This window comes from Mus musculus, chromosome 6, assembly GCF_000001635.26.
Source record: "Mus musculus strain C57BL/6J chromosome 6, GRCm38.p6 C57BL/6J".
In the NCBI taxonomy this organism is placed as follows: domain Eukaryota; kingdom Metazoa; phylum Chordata; class Mammalia; order Rodentia; family Muridae; genus Mus; species Mus musculus.
Genome location: NC_000072.6, coordinates 127,800,000 through 127,819,808, shown reverse-complemented (window position 1 = coordinate 127,819,808; position 19,809 = coordinate 127,800,000). Strand labels below are relative to the sequence as shown.

At 48.3% G+C, this 19,809-nt stretch overlaps 2 long non-coding RNA genes across 2 annotated transcripts in view; one reads left to right on the top strand and one right to left on the bottom strand.

Annotated features, from left to right (window-relative positions):
• Positions 1–1,217: 1,217 nt before the first annotated feature.
• Gm38902 lies at positions 1,218–14,577 on the top strand. The gene is made up of 2 exons (XR_869455.2): positions 1,218–1,706; positions 14,338–14,577. It is a non-coding gene; the product is annotated as a predicted gene, 38902 (long non-coding RNA).
• Gm40402 overlaps positions 5,501–19,809 on the bottom strand; it is a 35,113-nt gene continuing 20,804 nt past the window's right edge. Inside the window, exons 2-3 of the long non-coding RNA XR_001785370.2 lie at positions 12,075–12,182; positions 5,501–8,077 (exon numbers count right to left, since the gene is read on the bottom strand). This is a non-coding gene — a long non-coding RNA (predicted gene, 40402). The remainder of the gene's footprint in view (positions 8,078–12,074; positions 12,183–19,809) is intronic.

Here is a 19,809-nt window from a genome sequence, read left to right as displayed (position 1 = left end):
TGGCTTAGGGTTTTCCTAGCTGTGTTCATTAATGCTGGCCTACTATTACTGTGCTCAACTCTTTGTCCAAAACAGTTTTTACCACCAGGAAGCCATGAGTCATTCTGCCACCCCTCGCTAAAGTCCCCAGTGGGGACTGCGACTGACCATTGTGGCCAGATACTTCATTTCTTCCACAAAGTCCTGCAGGAACTGTCTTTCCCCAGGAGCACAGGGTCTCAGCAGGATGCTTCCTCGCTCCGGCCACCTAAGGAGTGCCCTGTAGCTACCAAGGCCAGCTGGACAGAGGGCTTTGCATGATTTCTTCTAACACTAGCAGACAACCAGGTCACAGGGCACCTGGGAAGTAGGGAGACTAGAAAGCTGTGGGAGGTCCTGTACCCCCAACTCTGGCCTGACTCCATGTTGCGTTCCGGTTCCACCCCCTGGAAAGATGTGGTTGTCACTATCTACACAGGCAGCTGCGGCTTATCCGCTGGGCCCAGTGGGCTTCTTTCCCCCCTTCCCAGCTCTCTGTGCTCCATACCTGTTTGTGGAATGAATGAATGAGCGAGTGACTGAAGTAGAGACAGTTCTAGTCACACTTAATGCTCTGCAGCTCAGCAGATGACTCCAACAGAATCCTTTAAAACTTCTTGTAACATAGAGTCTTTGTGCAATGAAACCAAAATTATGTACCAAAATGAACGACCCTGTACATACATCCCTTGAAATTTGTTCTTTAAACTACATTAACCTTAAATGTGTTTGGAAAATATAAGTCTCTAACAGAGTTGGTCTTCCTCCCAAATCACATTAAAAGTCAGAGACAACAAAAATGGAGCAAAAACAGTAACTGTGGAAGTCTCACAACTTGCCAGAATGAACGTGGGACAAGAGTGCCTCTAAAACTAGCCCAAGCAAGAAGAGGACCCACCCCCCTCCCTGCAACCATGGCAAGATTGTGGACTGTTATCAATGCTATCCAAAGGGGCCTTTGATACTTAACAATGAAAACTGCAAGTGTGGAAGTGAGCCAGACGGTCTGGCTTCCAGGAAAAAAAACCATAAAGACAGAAAGCCCAAACAAGTAAACAACCTGAGCCAGAATGACAAGGAAGAACAGCACTGGAGCCACCCCCAAGCGAAATGATCCTTTTAAAGGCAGAGCAAAGAGTCCAGAGCAGACACTGGGCTGCTATTCTGGTTTCTGTTTATTAGAAAGGGCTAAAAGGGAAAGTTGGAACAAAGAAAGGATATAAAAACCAAAGTATTGGAGGCAAATAACTTCTTAAGCCCTAAAGGTGGGAAGGACGGCTGGGTGGTCAGAACAGCTCTCCCCTGGGATCTCCACCAGGGGAGAGCCTGCCATCCTGTGATCCAGCCTGCCATCGTGTGAGTGACTCCATCATTCACCTCTTATGGATTCACCCTTACGGATAACTCAGCTGGTTTCCTGAGACAGGAAGTACAAGAGTCCCAGACACTGCCTGTGACAGGATTGGCAGTGGGTCAGAGGTAGGGACACCTGGCAGTAGGTCCTGGGTTGCCCTGTAGACATGGTTTCTCTATTGTGGAAGTGGAAGTCACAATTCGGCCTTATTTATAAATTCCTGAGGCTGTGTCTACTAAGAAGACTGTTTTTAAAAGAAGCAGCAGATTCTGGCGGGAAGGCCTCTATGGGCTGATCGTTCTGAAGACCAAGGCAAGTGCAGCTATTCCTTCTGGTATGTACATAGGTGTGTTTGTGGAACGAATGAACAAACTAACGAAAGAATGAGTGAATGCACAAAGTCACTGTTTTATGACCTTGAACATGGCATATGCCCTATAGGCTCAGCTGATGGTTTCCCCAGTGGAGCTGGAACCACCAGAGAAATGCCACCATCCCTGTGAGGCGAAGTGAGTCCTATGATAGTAGGTACCAATCCACTCCTGCCCAAACTCACTATGGCCTCCGTCAGGGCCTCACCCACGCTTATTTCCCTTCTCTTTCCCATCTAGCTAAGGGGCCCCACCACTGCTCAGTGTCCCTGGTAGTCTTCACTCCCGACTTCCTTCTCCTATCTATCTCACATCCAATCCACCAGAGGGTCTCAGTAGTTACCAAGTGACCACAGTCATTGTTGCCATCCTAGGCAAAGCCATCCACATTCCCCTGTTGGTGCTGTCAGCAGCCTCCTAGAGAGTCTTCCCTCCTCCTCTTCCTCCTCCTCCCCCCTCCCCTCCTCCCCTCCCCCTTCTTCCTCTTCTTTCTCCTCCTTCCTCTTCTTCCTCCCCCTTCCTCTTCTTCTTCCTCTTCTTCCTCCTCTTCCTCCTCCTCCCTCCTCCTCCTCTTCCTCCTTCTCTTTCTCCTCCTCCTTCACCTCCCTCTTCCCCATTCTGCATGGACCTATTGTAAAAAGGACTTACTGGCTCTTTGGTTAAAGCCTCCCAAAGGAAGGCTCACCCCCCCACCCCCCCACCCCCCACCCCCCCCACCCCCCCAGTGTGTAAGTAAATGCCTTGGCTTCACAAGGCTGGGTCCAGTCAGGCAGTGCAGCATCTGCCTTCCACCGACTTCCATAGCAGGCACCAACCTCAATCACCCTGGTGTCTGCTCCCTAAGTTTATTCCTGCCTTGGGAACTTGCATCAGCCTCCATGGTGGCAAATTTCTTTGAGTTGTCAGACTTCAGCCTCCTGTGTCATCTCCCCTTCCCCTCCCCCCTCCACCTCCCCCTCCCCCTCCCCTTCTCTGCCCTCCCCTCCCCTTCCCTCCTCTCCTCTCCCCTCCCCATTTATCCTCATACTTTTTCCGGTTCTGTTTTCAGCACGCCTTGCACTAAGCCATATTCAGCTCTCCGTTCACTATAAACCAAAGACATGGTCACTGATGGTCACTTCGTTTCCCTTCATTCCTCATTGCCGAGAGCCAGGGCAAGGGCTTGGGTTAATTTCCTTTCTTATCAGATATGCTGTGGAGCCCTCTTTTGGCCCTTCTAGATCCAGGAACATTCTGGCCCCCAGAAACCCACAGAGTACGTCTCTTCTGGACCACAAAACTCTCAGCCCCTCGAGCCCTGTAAACAAGACTATCTTGGTTCTAATGTTGCCGTCTTGCTTTCTGTTCTTTTTCACCTCATGAACCTCTAAAGGGAATGGGAGACCAGGCTATTCGGCCCAGGTATCGGCCTTAGGATCCCTTGTTTGCCACAACCTCAGAACTGGCCTTGCCGGGGCGGGGGTGGGGGTGGGGAACCCTAGAAGAAGTAAATTCTCTTCAAAGTCACCTACTACCCATGTTTGGTGATAGGTAAATAAGGAAGTAGAAGTCTCATTCAGAGGGAACATCTGGAGGTCTCATCTGTCATCCCCAAGAGGGGTACATTCAAGATTATGTTAGGTTTCCCAAATTCCACCAAAGGAGCTGGGTGGGCATCCCAAGAGAAGCTGCCCAGGGCACTAGGCAGCGAGACATATAAAAACAAACGAGGAGAGACCCAGGCAGGTCAGTGCGAGAGTCTGCCAACGTGAGGAGCGCTGAGCGAGGGAGAGAGATGAAGCTGGCCAGAGGGATCGGGCTTCTCTGCCTTCTGATGGTTCATTTAGGGGCTTTGCCTTCCTCCAAGGCAGGAGGAAAGGAGAGGCAGAAAAGAAAAAAGAGATTCCAAATTGCACACCTTGAGGCTCCTTGGTTCCCTGGGGGAAGGTTTCTGGGTGTGGTTTGAGGGTAGGCTCTGTTATCCAGGAATGGTTCTCAGGAAGAGGCACTAAGTGCAGCCTAAAAAAAAAATGTTACTGGGAGCTGGTTGGCTGAGACCTGCAGGGGTGGGCAATCCTTCCCCGTGTCCTCTCAGTGGACCAAAAATGTGAACAATAAACACAGGCTTCTCTCAGGGCCACCGCTGCTGCTTAGAGAAAGGCAGTAAAGGGAGACACAGGCACTGTCCTGGACCTTGGCAAAGGAGGCACGTGCCATGCCAGGTGAGGAAGAGGTGGCCAGTGGCTTCGTTACTGCCTTCTTGGGAGGGCTGAGTTGACACTATAATTTGTTTTATTGAGTAACCAGACACCTGCTTATTATAACACCTTATCAACTACTGCTAGTTTTACGGACTAATATTTGTAAGGTCTTACAATAACAGTGCCTGGCACCTGGCTCTCCCTGTATCAAAAGCAAAGTATTCAAACAGCTGTGGCACCCAGATTGCCAACTTATGGTAACCAGTGTGAGGAACCAGCTCTGGGAGCACTTTAAGTGACCAGGGCTGTTGTGGATAGATGGTCTTTGGTAAAGAACTCCAAACTCAGTGGTTCAGGTGCATTGAAGCAAGAACCCATTTCTCTGCAAAAACAAAACAAAACAAAACAAAACAAATTTACTGGGGTTTAGGTATGAGCACTCTCCTGCAGCTCCTACCTCGTGGCCCTAACGATGGGGATTCTGATGCGGTTTCATCTGGATTAGATGGCGTTACAATGAGCTTGCACCCAATGGGTGTCTTGCTCACGTGTTGGATGCCCACATGTGTAAAAGAAAGGGAAAGTCTGGGTTCTCGTGTGCCTTGACCCACAGATGATGATGGTTATATATAGCTGTACCAGAACCCAGGTTTGCTGGCCAGAGCGGTACAGTACAGTGCCCAAGCATCATTTGCCCTCAAGAGCTTACTATCCTCAGGTCAGACCAAGTCAGGTCCCCAGCTCCCCTCAGGAGCCCTCACTTACTGTCGGCCCAGTCTGCTGGGGGACTCCCTAGCTCTATCTGCTTCTGGGGCCTCCTGCTTCTCTTCTGTTTGTAGAATAACCTTGACCAATAGACTGATGGGAGACTCTCTCCCTGACACCCAGCTCACTGCCCAGCCCCTGCCCATTTTGCTGTCTCCTTCCCATTGACAGTTGTGAATTAAAATCCCACCAGACTTTTGGAAATAAGATTCCCAGCCACGGTTACATGGCTTCTGCTCCTTGTTCAATGCCTGATCTATGGGGCAGGCCTTTCCTAGGGCCCTGGGCAATAGATAGGTGTCTGAGACTGGCTCAATCTTTCATGAAGACTGCCAGTGAGGATATGTGGAGCCCAGCACACCAGAAAAACATTTCTGTTCTCTTCCCCTCTGGTTTGGCTTAATGCCCCCTCCCTGCCTTTCCAGCGGTTTCAGAAAGGGGTCGATGGACGCTTCTGAAATGAACACTCACCCATCTTGGCCAATTCCCCACAATGGGAACCACAATGACACCTGACAGGGTACCTAAAAGACACTTAATCCAGGGAATGTCCAGCCTTTCTGGCTTCACATGCAAGATAGGGAACAGGCCATTTCTGTTCTCCTTCTCTGGTCCGAAGGAACTTCAGCTACTACCATCAGCACCACCCGACTGCACCCGAGTCAGAGAAAGCGCTAGTGTAAAGACAAGGAAGCCTACCAGAGGGAGGGCAGGGACCCTTTCATGCTGCCCCAGGGTGGGAAGTCAGGAGTCAGTCCAGCTGCTTCTAAAGACAGAAGAGGTTTATTAACTCAAAGCTTCTATTTCTTTAATTTTTTTTTTTTTGCTTCTACTGGAGACTATTTTGTTGGGTGGTATATACTTCATCTTGTTATGGAGTTTGTGACCCCTTGTAAAAGACTACAGACTCAATCCATTTACAATTAAAAGAGGGAACAGACTCCGAGCCAGATTTGAGATTGCTCTGAAGGAAGGAAGGGTCTGGGGAGGGACTTTTAAAGCCCAACACATGAAGACCTTCAATATCTATGCAAGCAAGCAAAAACTATTCTGTTCTGCCACGTGGTTAAGGCAACTCAAAACAATTGTGTGTGTGTGTGGCGGGGGGGGGGGGGGGGCGGGGGAGAGCAGTTAGTCATAACAAGTGGATAGTCACAGCTGTACTGTTTTTGGAGTGGAGTGGGGTCACTGATCTAGGGTTACTGGGAACTTATCTTCCAGGACTGCAGTCAGAGACAAATGATTGACGGGTATGAAGATGGATGCCCAGCACCAATCGGAGTTTCTTTAGCCAGCACAGACTGCCTTTCATCTTCGCTTTTATACCCTTTTATAACCACCTCAAATACACCATGTGATTTTATGCTTCTGGGCCTTTGCCCAAGGCACAGTTGACCCCAGTTATCTCCTGAAATGCCTTGCTCTTCTTAAGTGACCAAATCCCTACTCATCCTTCAAGACTCAGCTTTGGTGTCACATTGGGCCCTAAGGGCATCCTCATCCTCCTCCTTGTCCCTCCTCCTGAGAAGGCACTTTCCGGGTTTCACATTCCAGTTCCATATACAGTTCCATTTGAATGGAAATGTTCATTGTGTCCTTTGTCCCTTGTCCCTTCTAGACAGTAGCTCTCTTGGGAACCGCAGGTGACTTTTCTTGGCGGATGTGTCTGCTCAGGTGGAGCATCCAAGAGATAGTTGGATTGGCACACTTTGCCTCTGGATCTGAGCTCTTTATTGGCCAGTGTACCTCCTTCTGAGGAAGCCACATGTCACTCATTGTCATGCCTGCTGTGAACACCTTGTTTTTAACCTGGCTGGTGTGTAAGAGCCATTCAATAGGTGTCATCATGTAATCTATAGTCTCCATAAGTTTTAAGAATTTCTTGAACTTTTTAGTCTTGGGATCCCTTCAGCTCTTAAAAAAAATATTGAGAACCCCCAAAGAGCTTTTGTTTATGTGGGTTATACCCACTGACATTACACTTTCAAATAGTGACTTGTTTTTAAACTGTGAAGTTATTTAAAGAGAATCCTGTTGCATACTCCTATATATTTGAACACACACTGAACAAGAAGGGTGTTGGGGGAGGGGTCAGTTTTCATCAGGATGTCCTTCTACCTCTGCAGGGCTGAAGTTTTGACAAGGTATTTCTTGTTCTGCGAGGCCCCAGGTGCAGGGCCACCTCTCTGCACAAGTGAGCAGCAAACCCTCCTCCTGGATCTCAGGGGACAACCAAAGGGTTGCCCAACGTCCCTGGGGCAGGAGGAGGGAGAGAGCATCACATCAGATGGGAGAAACTGTTTGATTATTTCGTAAATATTTTAAATGCCTCAATTGAGAGACGACACGTGGCTTTTACACGTGCTTCTGTCTTGAGCTTGTTCTGGCTGAAGCATGCAATTTAACTTCAGTTTTCCAGCGATGCACACTTGAAAAGGGAGAGATAATAGTGTTTTGATAACTTTTTGAAAATTAGTGCAGTGATTCTTATTTACTACACCAAAACTCAACAAGTGGTATTTTTATTTTTATTTTAAAAATTTTACAGCTGGGGTCTAGTCAGCCAGAGAGAACTGGCCTGGCAAGCATAAGGCTCTGACTTCCATTCCCTGGCACCAGAAGGAAATAGAGTATAATAAGAGAAACTGAACTTATTTTTATTTGCTTATCTCTTTGGGTAGGTCCATGGATCTGTATGCCACGCTGTGTGGATGCTTGAGGAGGTCAGAGGTCAGAAGAGAGCATCAGATCCCTTGAGGCTGGAGTTACAGGTAGTTGTGAAACAGCAGACATGGAACCAGCTGACATGGTGGGATGCTCTGTAAGAGCAGCAAGCACTCTTAACCACTGAGCCATCTCTCCAGCCTGCCCCACCCACATAACACGCTTAACAGTTTGTGTGTATGCATGAGTGGGTGCACGTGTACACATGTGGGTGCATATGTATCAAGAGGACAACCTGCAGGGATAGGTTCTCTCCTTCCACTGTGTGGGTCTTAGGAATTAAACTCGGTTTATTAAGGTTTGGGATCAAGCACCCGTACCTCTCTCTCCTCAAGGTATGTCCCCAGCCTGAGAAACCCAACTTCCATATTTATTGTATTCACTCTTTCTCATGGACAATCATTTTCAAGGTATACCATATATGCCTGGTGGCCAGTTCAAATAGTTAGTTGTAGGTCAGGGATCTGGAGAGGAGAAGCAGACTACTGCGTATTTTGTCATGTGGACAAACCCCAACATGTCTGTTATACCTGGTGCCCTCATACTTTGGCTTCTTATAGTTTTGTATTGTTTCAGGGCAAGAGAGTGCAGAGGTTCCTCCATCTTTTATTCTTGCTGAAGCCATTTTAGGTTTGACTGGAATCTAATCTTCTTGATGGAAAGTCCTGTGGAAAATTACCCAACTCTTTTCTGCAACCAAGGTCAAAATTCTCAACTAATCTATTTTGTCTTCTGTTAAATTTCCCGCTTGCACAAAACCTCCCCAATGCAGCTGCCCAATGAGATAACAGGATGTGGTTTTTGCCTTTAAAATCTCCTTACTCTAAACAGTCAGCTCTATACTTTGGGTCCTGAATACCAGAATGCAGTCCAAGCTTGGCTACACAGTGTGTCTGAGTAACCATCTCTGGTGAGTTCTCTGTAGCATTTTGAAGGCCCCACTGAAATCTTCAGAGACTGGACTCTGGCACTTAGAGGCCTCGGGACCCCCAGGAGCAGAAGAGTGTTCCAGCTGAGGAGGGCTCCTAGACATTGCATATCCTGAGACATTCCAGGTCTCCAGCAAAATCCTCTCTTGACCAACTGTGGGGCTGTGGGTGTAGGGGAAGAGGGGACAGGGAGAGCCCATGTCCGGCCAGAGTTCCTGTGCTCTGGGCAGGTGGACTCGGGAGGACTGCAGGATGCTTTCCACTTGGCCCCGGGTGGGCATCTGGCTGAGTGAAGCCACTGACCCCACTCGGCCGGGGGGGGGTGGGGTAGACAAGGGGCAGCCCCTGTACCAGCCCCTGTCTCAATCTCCTGCATCCTACACTGGGTATAGCAGAGGACACAAGAACAGAATAGGGGCCCCAGGGTGACACTCTTGGCCCCAGAGATACAGGAAGAGGGCAGAGGGAGAGAGATTCCCATGCAGGCCAGAGTCTTTAGTCTGGTCCTTGATGAACAGAGACAGTCTATGGTTTTAGAGCTTTATTGTAGAAAGGCAGGGAGAAAGGAGGGAAGGGGAAAAGAGAGAGAGGAAAGGCTAGAGAGTAAGAGGCTAGAGAGTAAGAGTTTAGAGAGTAAGGGGGAGAGGACAAGGAGAGAGAGTAAGAGAGCAAGGAGAGAGTGAGAGGGAGAGATCGAGGTGGGGCTAAGCAGCCCCTCTTATAATGGGCTGTGTTATCTTGTTGTTGCTAGGTAACTGGGAGGAGTCTAGCCTGAAGGTCAGAAGCTTGGGACATTGTCTACATGACTACTAGCCACATGCTTCTCTTGTGGGGACTGTGGGAGCGGTAACTTCAACAGGAGCCAGGGGTCCAGGAGACACGAGGGACCGCCTTCCGTCCCATGTAGTTGGGAATTACCACCACCAGGTTTTACCGGGGTTCAAACCTCAACTCGACTGGAGACCAGACTGTCTGTGTATAACCCAAATCCCCACAACCAACCATTGATAATCATGCTGGAGGCAACCAACAGTACCACCCAAAAAGGCAAATTGAAAGTCATCTACTCTGAACACCTCTGGAGATTAAGTTTAGTCTGTGGAAGCACCATCTGACTAGGACACAAGAGGAAAGATTTGGTGAAACTGTAGATCCCATGTCAGGGGTCCTTGTGAGACATCACTGGAGCCCCCTGGTCTATTGGACAGATGAATGTTTGGTAGCTGGTTACCTGCATTTGTCTGACTTATCTGGTGGCTGTTATTTGTATCTGCATTGTCCCTGTCTTTTTAAGTCAGTTTGTCACTCGCCTTTGCCATAGGAGAATCAAGGGAGCTTCCCAAGGACCCCTCTAAAATATATGTTAAAAACTCTTGAAAGGGCTTCTTGCCTGGGGACAATGATAGTGTTCATTTATCTCCAGTAAGACTCCACCCTCTTTGTGAACTTGAGTGGCCCTCTTTTGAAGGAGGATGGCTGCCTGAGGAATCTTTAGATCGGCAACCTTTTTCCTTCATCCAACCCCATGGTTGAAGACTTATTCTCTTTCCTTGGGAGTCAGGGTTCCTATTGATCAGGCCAGAATACTCAGAGAAGCAGAAAGTACTAAAGGTTTCCCCTGCTCCACCCAAAGAGATAGACGTACATCTCTTATTTATATTCTGAGTGGACCAGTGGGAAATTCAAGAGCTCTTGAGGAAATTGTTCTCCGCAGCAGGGAGGACAGAGGGCCAATTCTACTACTACCGATCCTTCTGTCCGCTGTGCACAAGGAGCAGCTCTGCCTATGGGGAGGTCAGGCAGGCTTTGTCTGAGGCTGCGTGACCATTGTTCTTTCTCCCATTGAAGGAAGAACTGGGACCCTATTACACATAAGAGGAAGATGAGGAAACAGGGAAAGGTCCCCTGACTCTATTTATGGGGTATGTTCCCTTCTCCACCAATGATTCATTATAATTGGAAGACCCACAAGCCTCTCTTTTTCCTAGAAGCCACATGTCCTCATTGGTCTGTTAAGAGACTGTTGTCTATACAAGCCAGTTGACTTGGGATGACTGTCAGCACCTCCTGGCCACCCTGAAGGAAGCAGAGGAGCGAGAAAGTAGAAAGTTGGCTCTGGGGTTGGGCAACAGGACACTTCCAGATGCAGAGGCCCGGACAGAGCAAACCTTTCCCTTTATTTGACCTTTTTGTGATCTTAATATTCATGCAGATAAGGGGCACTGGATACTTTTCACCAAACTTTATTGGGAGGGTTAAATGTAGAAGTCAGAAAATCTACCAACTTACCCAAGGTAAGTCAGTTACTCAAGGACCCGCTGAATCACCCACTGGATTTCTGGAAAGGTTCTGTGAAGTACAGCAAGTACTTACCCACATAGACCTAGATACCCCTACCCCAGAGACTAGAGAGCCACTAATACTGCCTTTGTTATGCAGTCAGCCAGACATAAAGAGAAAACTCCAGAAATTAGAGGAATTTGGAGGAATGAATGGCTCTCAACTTTGAAAACTCTTCAAAGTTTACCACAGCTGAGATTCAGCTGAGGACAGGGAAAGAAACTCTTCTGGGTGGTGATCACTGCCCTCAGGGAAACAGACAAGAGAGGAAATAGGGGAGCTAGACCAGGAGAAAGGGGAAAGAACCAGTCTGCCTATTGTAAGCAGAAGGCCCACTGCAAGAAGGAATGCCCTAGCAGGAAAGAAAGAGAAGGCGAGCTGCCCAATCCTACAGCTAGCTGAAATCGGATGGGGCCAGGCCTCCACGTGACTTAGCCCTTAGGAGCCCAGGATGAGAGTGAGAATAGGGGGCAAGTCCATCAACTTTGTAATAGACACTAAACAGCACACTCCTGTTTTAACAGGATCCCTAGTAATCTGTAGCTCTGTAATCTGGAAGACAGCAGTCCAAGGAGCAATAGGCCAAATGGCTTATTTTCATAGACAACCTGTAGAACAGTAGAACTAGGGACAAGATACCGTGAGATATTCTCATTATGCCAGACTGCTCAGACCCACTGATCAAGAAGGGACCTATTACAAAAACCCAGAGTCACCATCTCTTTGGGGGAAAGATTTGGCCAGTCTAACTCTGGACTCAGGCCAAGCCCCTACCAGTATTCTGGTCACCTGTCCTCCACCAAGGAGTACTTCTTATACGAGGACTTGGTCACAAGAAAGGAAGACCTATCCTCAGGCTACCCGCAGGAACTCAAAGCAAGGTACCCTGATGTTTAGGCTGAGTGGAACTCACCAGTATTAGCATCATACTGGCCACCCATCATAGTTCAGTTATTATGTTCTGCAAGGCCAGTATGGGTCAAATAGTACCCCAATGGGCCAAGAAGCCAAGCAAAGGATCGCCAAAAACACTAATTGATTGAGGGGGCATGAATTCTTGTTCCTTGCCACTCCTCATGGAACATTCATCCTCTTGCTCCCTGTCCTGAAACACAATACTTGAGACTTTGATCAGTACAGGATTTAACAGAAGTCAATAAATGAGTGAAAACCATCCACCCCATGATACTAAACCTTTATACTCTCCTAAGGTTTTTGCCCCCATCCCCTGAAAGGAATAACAATGTGGTCCTAAATGTAATAGATGTTGTCTTCTGTCTCTTGCTAGCCCCAGTCAACCAAAGCAAATTTGCCTTTGAATGGACCAACCTAGAGGGTGGTTCTATTGGTCAACTCATGTGGACGCAGTTGCCACAAAGGTTCAAAAACTCACCAACAGTGTTTGATGAAAACCTGAGGGCAGGTCTGATGGACTTTAGATAAAGACATCCACAAAGCACTCCACTCCAGTGTATAGATGACCTCCTCATAGCTTTGACCACTGAGGAAGAATGTAGACAGGCAACAAAAGGCGTTTTAGAAACCCTCCAAGCTCAGCAGTACAGAGTCTCAGCCAAAAAAGGGTCAGCTGTGGGTCCCTAATTTCATATACCTGGGCTGTACAACCTAACAGAAAGGTTTCCCAAGATGCTCTACCTCCTCCCTCCCGCACTGAAAAGACAAGCATGGGAATTCTAGCCGGTGTGGGGTACAGTTGAATACTTCTGGCTATGGATAATGGGATTTGCTGAGATAGCCAAACCCCTCTGCTAACACCAAGGGTATGCAGCAGCCTTTGGAATGGACTGAAATTGAGCAGAGGGCTTTCAAAGCCTTGAAAAAGGCCCTGGTGACTTGACTTTCCCAGCCCTTTCAGGCATTAGTAACATGTGGATGAGGCCAGAGTCATTGCCTAGGGGATCCTCATGCAAACCCTGAGACCCTGGAAAAGAATGGTAGCAATCTGTCCAAGAGACTTGACCTGGTCACAGCTAGATGGCCAGAATCTATAAGAGCTATAACTGCCACCACCCTACTGGTAAAAGAAGCTGACAAATTAACTTTAGAGCACAAACTATTCCTGACAACCCCATGCTATGTTGAGGTCCTCTTGAGGGGTACACCCAAGAGATGAATGTCTAATGCCCAGGTGACCCAACACCAATCTCTGCTCTGGATCAACCCTGCATTCGACTCCATAAGATGCCAGCTCTCTACTCAGCAAGGCTCCTGACAATGGCTCCTCAGGTCCTCTGCATGACTGTCTTGAGGTATCTGACCTAATCCAATCCATCTGGCCTGATCTTACTGATGTCCCATTAGTGACACCTGATGAGGTATTTGCTCACATATGGGAACAGCTTTGTCAAAGACTGGATCAGGTATGCAATGGCAGGGATGGTGACCCAAGATAAGACTGTGTGGGCACCATCTTTACGCAGGGGAACTTCAGCTCAACGACCTGAGCTTTTAGCTTTGGCTCAAGCACGTCGTGGGGGTTGGGAGGTGGGGAGACAAGGGTATCACCATATACTCCAATATGGTGCTGTTACTGAGATACCATAGCTTTAGCGACAGCCCATGCCCGTGGTGTGCCATACATGGAAAGAGGATCGCTAACCTCAGCAAGAAAAGAAATTAAAAATAGACAAGAAATCTTAGCTAGACTGGAAGCTATCTGGCTCCCCAAGAGGATGGCCATTGCCCATTGCAATGGACACAGAAGAGGGGATTCGATTCCCCAGAGGCCAGAAACAACAACAGAGCAACTGACTTGGTCATTCAGGAAATACCCTTAGAACTAGTGGGGTCTCTCCAAGTCCTGTTAGCCCTGCCAGAGCCCATTTACCAGATCACCCAGGCAAGACTGACCGGGTTAACCAAGAACTGGCCATCCTCCCTGGGAGTCTGGTTAAGGCAACTGGTTATGCATCTCCATCTAGCCACTCACCTCGGGGCTATAAAAACAGCTCAGCTGTTTAGACTCGGATATTAAGGTTCCAACTTTGGAAAGTCTGATTAAAGACACCATTTTTCTAGATATGCCACCTTCCCTAGGGATAAACTCCAAAGGGGAAATTTCGGAAGGGAGATAGATCCCACAAGGAGTCCAAGCTTGAGAAAATGGGCCTAGAAACATTGGGAGTTGGACTTGCCCGAAATCAGGCCCACCATTTGTAAACTGTAAATATTTGTTGATGTTTGCAGATACCCTCTCAGGATGGATGGAGTTCCACCCCGCTTAACCAGACAGTGCTCTAGCAGTTACTAGGAAACTTCTTCAGGAAAGAATTCCTAGGTTTGGGCTACCCCTAACTTTGGGATCAGACCATGGCCTAGTCTTCACAGTCAAAGCGTCTCAAAATCTGACAAAGGCATTAAATCCTAATTAAACATTACATTGTGTATATAGGTCAGAGAGCCCAGGGCAGGTAGAAAGGATAAATAGAACTCTTCAGGAAACTCTGACCAAATTGGTTCTGGAAACTGGAGCAAATTGGGCCGACCTCCTTCCTTTGCCCAGCTTCGGGCCAGACGTGCTCCTCACTGGAAGAGGCTTCCTCCTTTCAAAGTTATATTTCCAAGATCACCTCCCATTCTCCCCAAACTCTGATTCCCCAGGTAGAAATGTCTAATCCCTCCCTTCTCCTTTGCAGGAATCTTGACAGGCGATTGGCCAGACTGTGAAGGAAATCCTGCCACCTCCCATGTCTAAACCCACCCACCAGTCCAGCCGGGGAAACTTTGGATCAAAAGGATACCTGTCCAGACTCTAGAACCTGCCTGGAAGGGACCCAGCCCTGTCATCCTCACCATCCCAACTGCTGTGAAAGTAGCTAGTGTCGTCCCTTGAAGTTATCACTCCCAATTAAAGAAAGCCATTGAGGATGACTGACTGTTCGGGCTGCTCTTGTGTTAACTAGACACACACACTAGAGAGAGTTATCTGAAGGGAGGGACCCTCAGTTGAGAAAACTGGTTCCATAAGATCAGGCTGCAAGGCATACATAGTCTTAGTTACTGATGGGAAATGGATCAACCCATTGTGGGTGGTTCCATCCCTGGGCTGGTGGTCTTGGTTTCTTTTAAGAAAGCAGGCTGAGCAAGCAATGTGGAGCAAACCAATAAGCAGCCCCTCACCACAGCCTCTGCATCAGCTCCTGCCTCTAGGTTACCGCCCTGTTTGAGTTCCTGTTCTGACTTCTTTTGAGGATGAAGAGTAATATGGAAGGGTAAGCCGGATAAATCCTTTCCTCTCCAACTTGCTTTTTGATCATAGTGTTTCATCATAGCAATAATAACCCTAAGCCATTGGTGACAAGTGTACTATTGCTAGGACTTTGGATTCTTAAAGACAAATGTAAGGTAATTAACCCCTTTCCTTTCTTTTTATATGGACATGGGAGCCTCACCTGTTCCCTTATCTGAACTTGGGAATCAGGAATAATAGAAACAGGAAAGGTGGCAGTCAATTTGAGCAACTCCAGGTTCCATGTTGACATTTGTTCTTTTACGCCCACCTTTGGAGTTTGGTTAAGCTATAGAAGGAGTGCTTGCGAGGACCTAACTTTTGAAAAAATATAGAAAATCCAGTTCTATTCAGCCCTGCAAATGAATCCCTTCCTATTGTCAGGGGCCAGGATGGGCCAGCATTCCAATCGTGCCAAACTGAATTTGAAAATGAGTTATGAAACTGAGACTCCCTGGAAGCATACCAGCAACTACATATAGGGCTCCCTCTGGAACACTTCAGGACAGAGACCTACCTATAAGCCCATAACAGTAAGACAGAGATTGGGGAGAATATAGGGATGTCCAGTTCTATGGTACATGGAAAAACCTGGGAAATAAGATTCTATTATGCTACCAAAAGGGACCCAAAGGATTAAGTTTACCATTTAGAGGAGGCAACCTCCCCGGGCCCCCAGACAAAACAGGCCTCCTACACATCTTGAGGGGAAAGCCCCAACCCTGACCAATGGTTCCTCCCATGAGATTGGTTCTAATCAACACCAAAAATATTAACCCTAGTTCTCACCAGCCCTGGGGCTGGGAACCCTTTATATCCTCTACTCTTGACAAGGTTCACTGTTTACTTAACCATTCCCAGCTTGGAATTGGTCAGGGTTGCTGGCTGTGCCTGAACCCTTGACCCCTTACTATGTAGGGCGGTGGACCAAGCAGATCATGAGTTCACCAATAAGTAAAGCCAACTGTAACATGGGCCAGCCTAAGCTAACACTGGGGGACATCCAGGGAGCTGGAATCTGCCTGCTCTCCAGGCCTTTTCTTGACTTAAAGTCCTCGCTTTACTCCAGTGCTTGCCATTTCCACGCTCTAGGCCAATTTTCCATTTTCTTGCCCAGTTATTCTGACCCACAGCAATACTTTATGCCCATTAGACCACTTGGTGGGCATGCACAAATGGTTTAAGTAAACGTCCCTCCTCCGAGGCATTCCAAAACAATTAGTCAGTCTTATGGGTCCTGGTGCACATCCTGCTCTCGTTGTACTTAAATAGTGGAAGCGGAGAGAAATCTCTTTGACATGGACCCCTTGGCTGCCACAGGAAAAGTGAGCCAATGTCTATCCTCATTCTGCTCCTGGTTGGGAGCCAGTGTTGCCCGGGCAACAGTCATAGGAACACCAGCCCTCTTGTTCGGTGCTCACAACTTTAGAGAAGTAAGAAGCAAGTGGCGTGAAAAGAAGTGAGCTAACAGAGACCTCCAAGAATTCTGTCTACCACATTTCTTTCTCCACACGGATCCAAGACTTCGTGTCCTAGGTGTTCTCCCAAAATTCCTCAGGCTAAGAATCATCTATGGTGGTAAGGACTAGGCTAGGTGGTTTTTTCTAGCCATGTCCAGCACTGGTAACTAAGGACCCCACATCTTGGCAGCCTTGTACCTTGAAGCACACTGTCTTAGTTTTGGCTCTAGATTCCCTGCATTCAGGAACAGGGAATGTAGTCCTGTGGAGTCAGCCTTATTAAACTGGGATTCCTAGGATAGGTCCCCCAAATGGTAAAGATGCAGACTTCAAAACTACTTGATCTTTGGGGGTAGGTATTTAAAGAAGACAGTCTAACAGCTCCAGCCACTATGGAGCTAGGCCTGGCTCCCCTAAGGCTACTGTGGAGAAACCTAAGCTGTGTCTTTAAGAGCAGGGTCAAAAGGAGAGTTAAGAGGACTCCTGGGCCCACTCTATGACTTGGAGTGGAGGTGAGGTTGGGGGAGGATGCCCATGGAAGATAAAACACCTGCCTGCTCAGTGCTTCCAAACTTGTACAACAGAACAACTAAAAGCCCTCAGGGTGATTTAAAGCAAGACTCAGTGAGCTGCGGCAGGAAGGCCAGAGAAGAGAGGGTATCAGACAGCCTTGAGGATGGCAACCCCTTGGATTTAAGGCGTCAATCAAGAGGAATGGGAGATTCTCAAAGGGTAAGGAGGAAGTCATCACTTTTTTCCATTCCTTGCCCCTTCCCCCGTCTAGGGCTCTGTTCACAGCCCTTGCATGATAACCCCCCCCCCTTAAAAAAACTCTTGAAGACCCAATGCCTCTCAGCGGGCACTGAATGGAGCCCAGTGGCTAAACTCTAAGCGCAGAGATTTGCAAATGTTGCTGAGTGTTAGTGTAGGCAGTAGAGAATGCTTGTGAGTCTAGACTCCCATGTCAGCTCCTGTTGAATTCAAGCTGTTCGGTCGTTCTGCGGCCACTACGCTGAGGCTTGGAGCTCTGGCTTCTGACCTCAAAGACCTCCCTTTCTCCGGGAGAATGCAGATGCTGTGTTTCACGTTCCAGCATCACTTTGAAATGGCGCGCGGGGGGGGGGGGGGAATAGCTCGCCTGGGTAACCAACTGTCACACACTTCTCAGGATACCCTTCCATGCCCAGGGGAGCCAGCCCTTGTCCAGCTCACAGGGAAATCTTTGTTTCCACAAATGCACGAGTGGAGCAAGCTCTGATCTCCGGGATGGTGTCAGCATCTTCGCCTGTTTGCTCTGCTCACACCTCTTGGCTAGGGCCACGCTAGTTTGAGTTCTGATTTGGCCAGCCAGCCCTTCATACGGCTGTGTCCTCTCTTCTGTCCTTCTGCACCTGTTCCATCTACTCCAGCGGGGAGGGAGGCGGGGGCGGGATGTTAAAATGGAGGTCTGTCTTTGTCACTTCATAGACATTGCGGTGGGCTTCTTACAGCTACTCACTGGGACCTTCTCTAGTATCACAGAGCAGTGCTGTACTTGGGTTTCTTTAGGTGACATGGGCTTATTGAAGGATATAGACTTAGACAAGGAAATTCAAGCGGGAACCTCAGGGAACCCTAGGCACCATTAACACCACCCTCCACAATGACTCAGCCCTTCAGCTTTGCTGTCAGCATGGTCATCTCGTTGGCCTTTAAACCCCACTGCCTGCCATTCCCACCGGACACCTCTTGTCTTTGGTTTTGCTCCTCTGCTGGGTCTCAGTGTGCAGTTTCCTAAGAGGGAGAATGTGCTGGGGACTGCGCACTAGATGCTCTGGCACAGTCACTCTGCTGGGTGGTCACAAGGTGGCTTGCGTAGATGCCAGCTGCCTACTAGAAAATCTATGTTAACTAAGGTGGTGGTGTCACAGGGTACAAAGCATGGTGGCCAGTGTCTAAGGGATGCCGGTGCTGCCATCTCTGGAGTGGAGCATGCACTGGAGAGACTTCATCGTGGTTTTAAGAGAAGGTGCCCGTAGGGCCCAGGCAAAAGATGCAGGGTCAAAGCCTTCTGAGGGCTCAGTCGTCAGTCAGCTCAGGCAACAAGCATGGTTTGAAGCTCATTTTGGGTCATCAGATCCCTAGCAGTGGCCACACTGGCTTCTTGGCCTCTGTGTGGACACTTTTCTCTCTGTTCCACCTTGACTTTGGAGGAAGACTACGTCATCTATATTATACATGCCTGGCATAATGCCTGCTCCCTTGGCTCTTATTCCCTTGCCCACCCCATTTCAGGCTCTTCCCACCACCTATTTTCACAGAAGAGGGGGTGAGAGACACAGCCTGGTCACCAAGCTCTGTCCTGAGTATATAGCTGGCCAATGGCCCTCACCTCCAGTCCCTCTCCTGCAGCATCCTTTGTCTGCCAAAGGGAAGGTAGAGTTATGCCTAGCTTTCTCTTATCTTCCCTTAATTGCTCCTTTAAAAATAGCCAGACAGGAGGAACGAAGAGGAACAGTCAGAAGTTCTACTAAACACATGAGAATGTAAACCTTTATGAGAACAGGTGATCAGCCTAGGCTGTTTGTGCCTTGTAGGCCCCACCAGTGACATGGGATGGATAGTGATTAGTACGTAAGGGAATAAAGGAACATGAACCTTTGAGTCCATTGGTCCAATTTCCTAGTCCAGGTCTGTCTCTTGTTAGCTTTGTGACATAAAGGAGACTCCTTGATGTCCCTGAGCCTAGTTCCTCATTTGTAAAATGAGGATAATAAGGCCTGCCTGCCTGTCTTACAGTGAAGAAGAATTAGAATAACCACTGGTCCCAGTGTAGAGCACGAGCTAGATATGCAGTCTGTGTGGCATTCCTCCCTGTGACTATATCCACGCATCCTAGGGAAGCCATGCCTACCACACCTCCACAGAAGCGTTCCCCGCACCCTGATCCAGCCTCCCTTGGGCTCTATAATTTTTGCCACAGTGATTAGAGAGCAGAGTCCCTCAGTGAAATGTCCTGGACATTTTAGGGGGTGACCAAAGATCTAACCATTTAACGATTGTGCCCTTCCCTTGCCAAGAAGAAAAGGGACACTCGAAAATCTCCAAAGTTTGCCATCCACACTGTTTTCAGCAGAGCCTTGGGAAATGCCAGAAAGCTGAAACCAAGTGCAAAGATCTGTTCCCATATATAATTGTTAGTCCGTGAGGGCACAGAGCCCAGTGCCTGGTTTGCATTGCCCGCTCAGGATCCAACTCAGTGTTTTCCCTAGGAACTGGCCGCGCGGTCCATCCTTTTGAGTTAGCCTGACGAGGTAAAGCCCAAGAGCAAGAGGATCGGCCTCGATACAGTGAACATCAAGAGCAAAGGGCATGACCCTGGATACAGTGAACACTAAAAGCAAGGGGGTGACCCTGATATGTAAGTGAACACCAAAAGC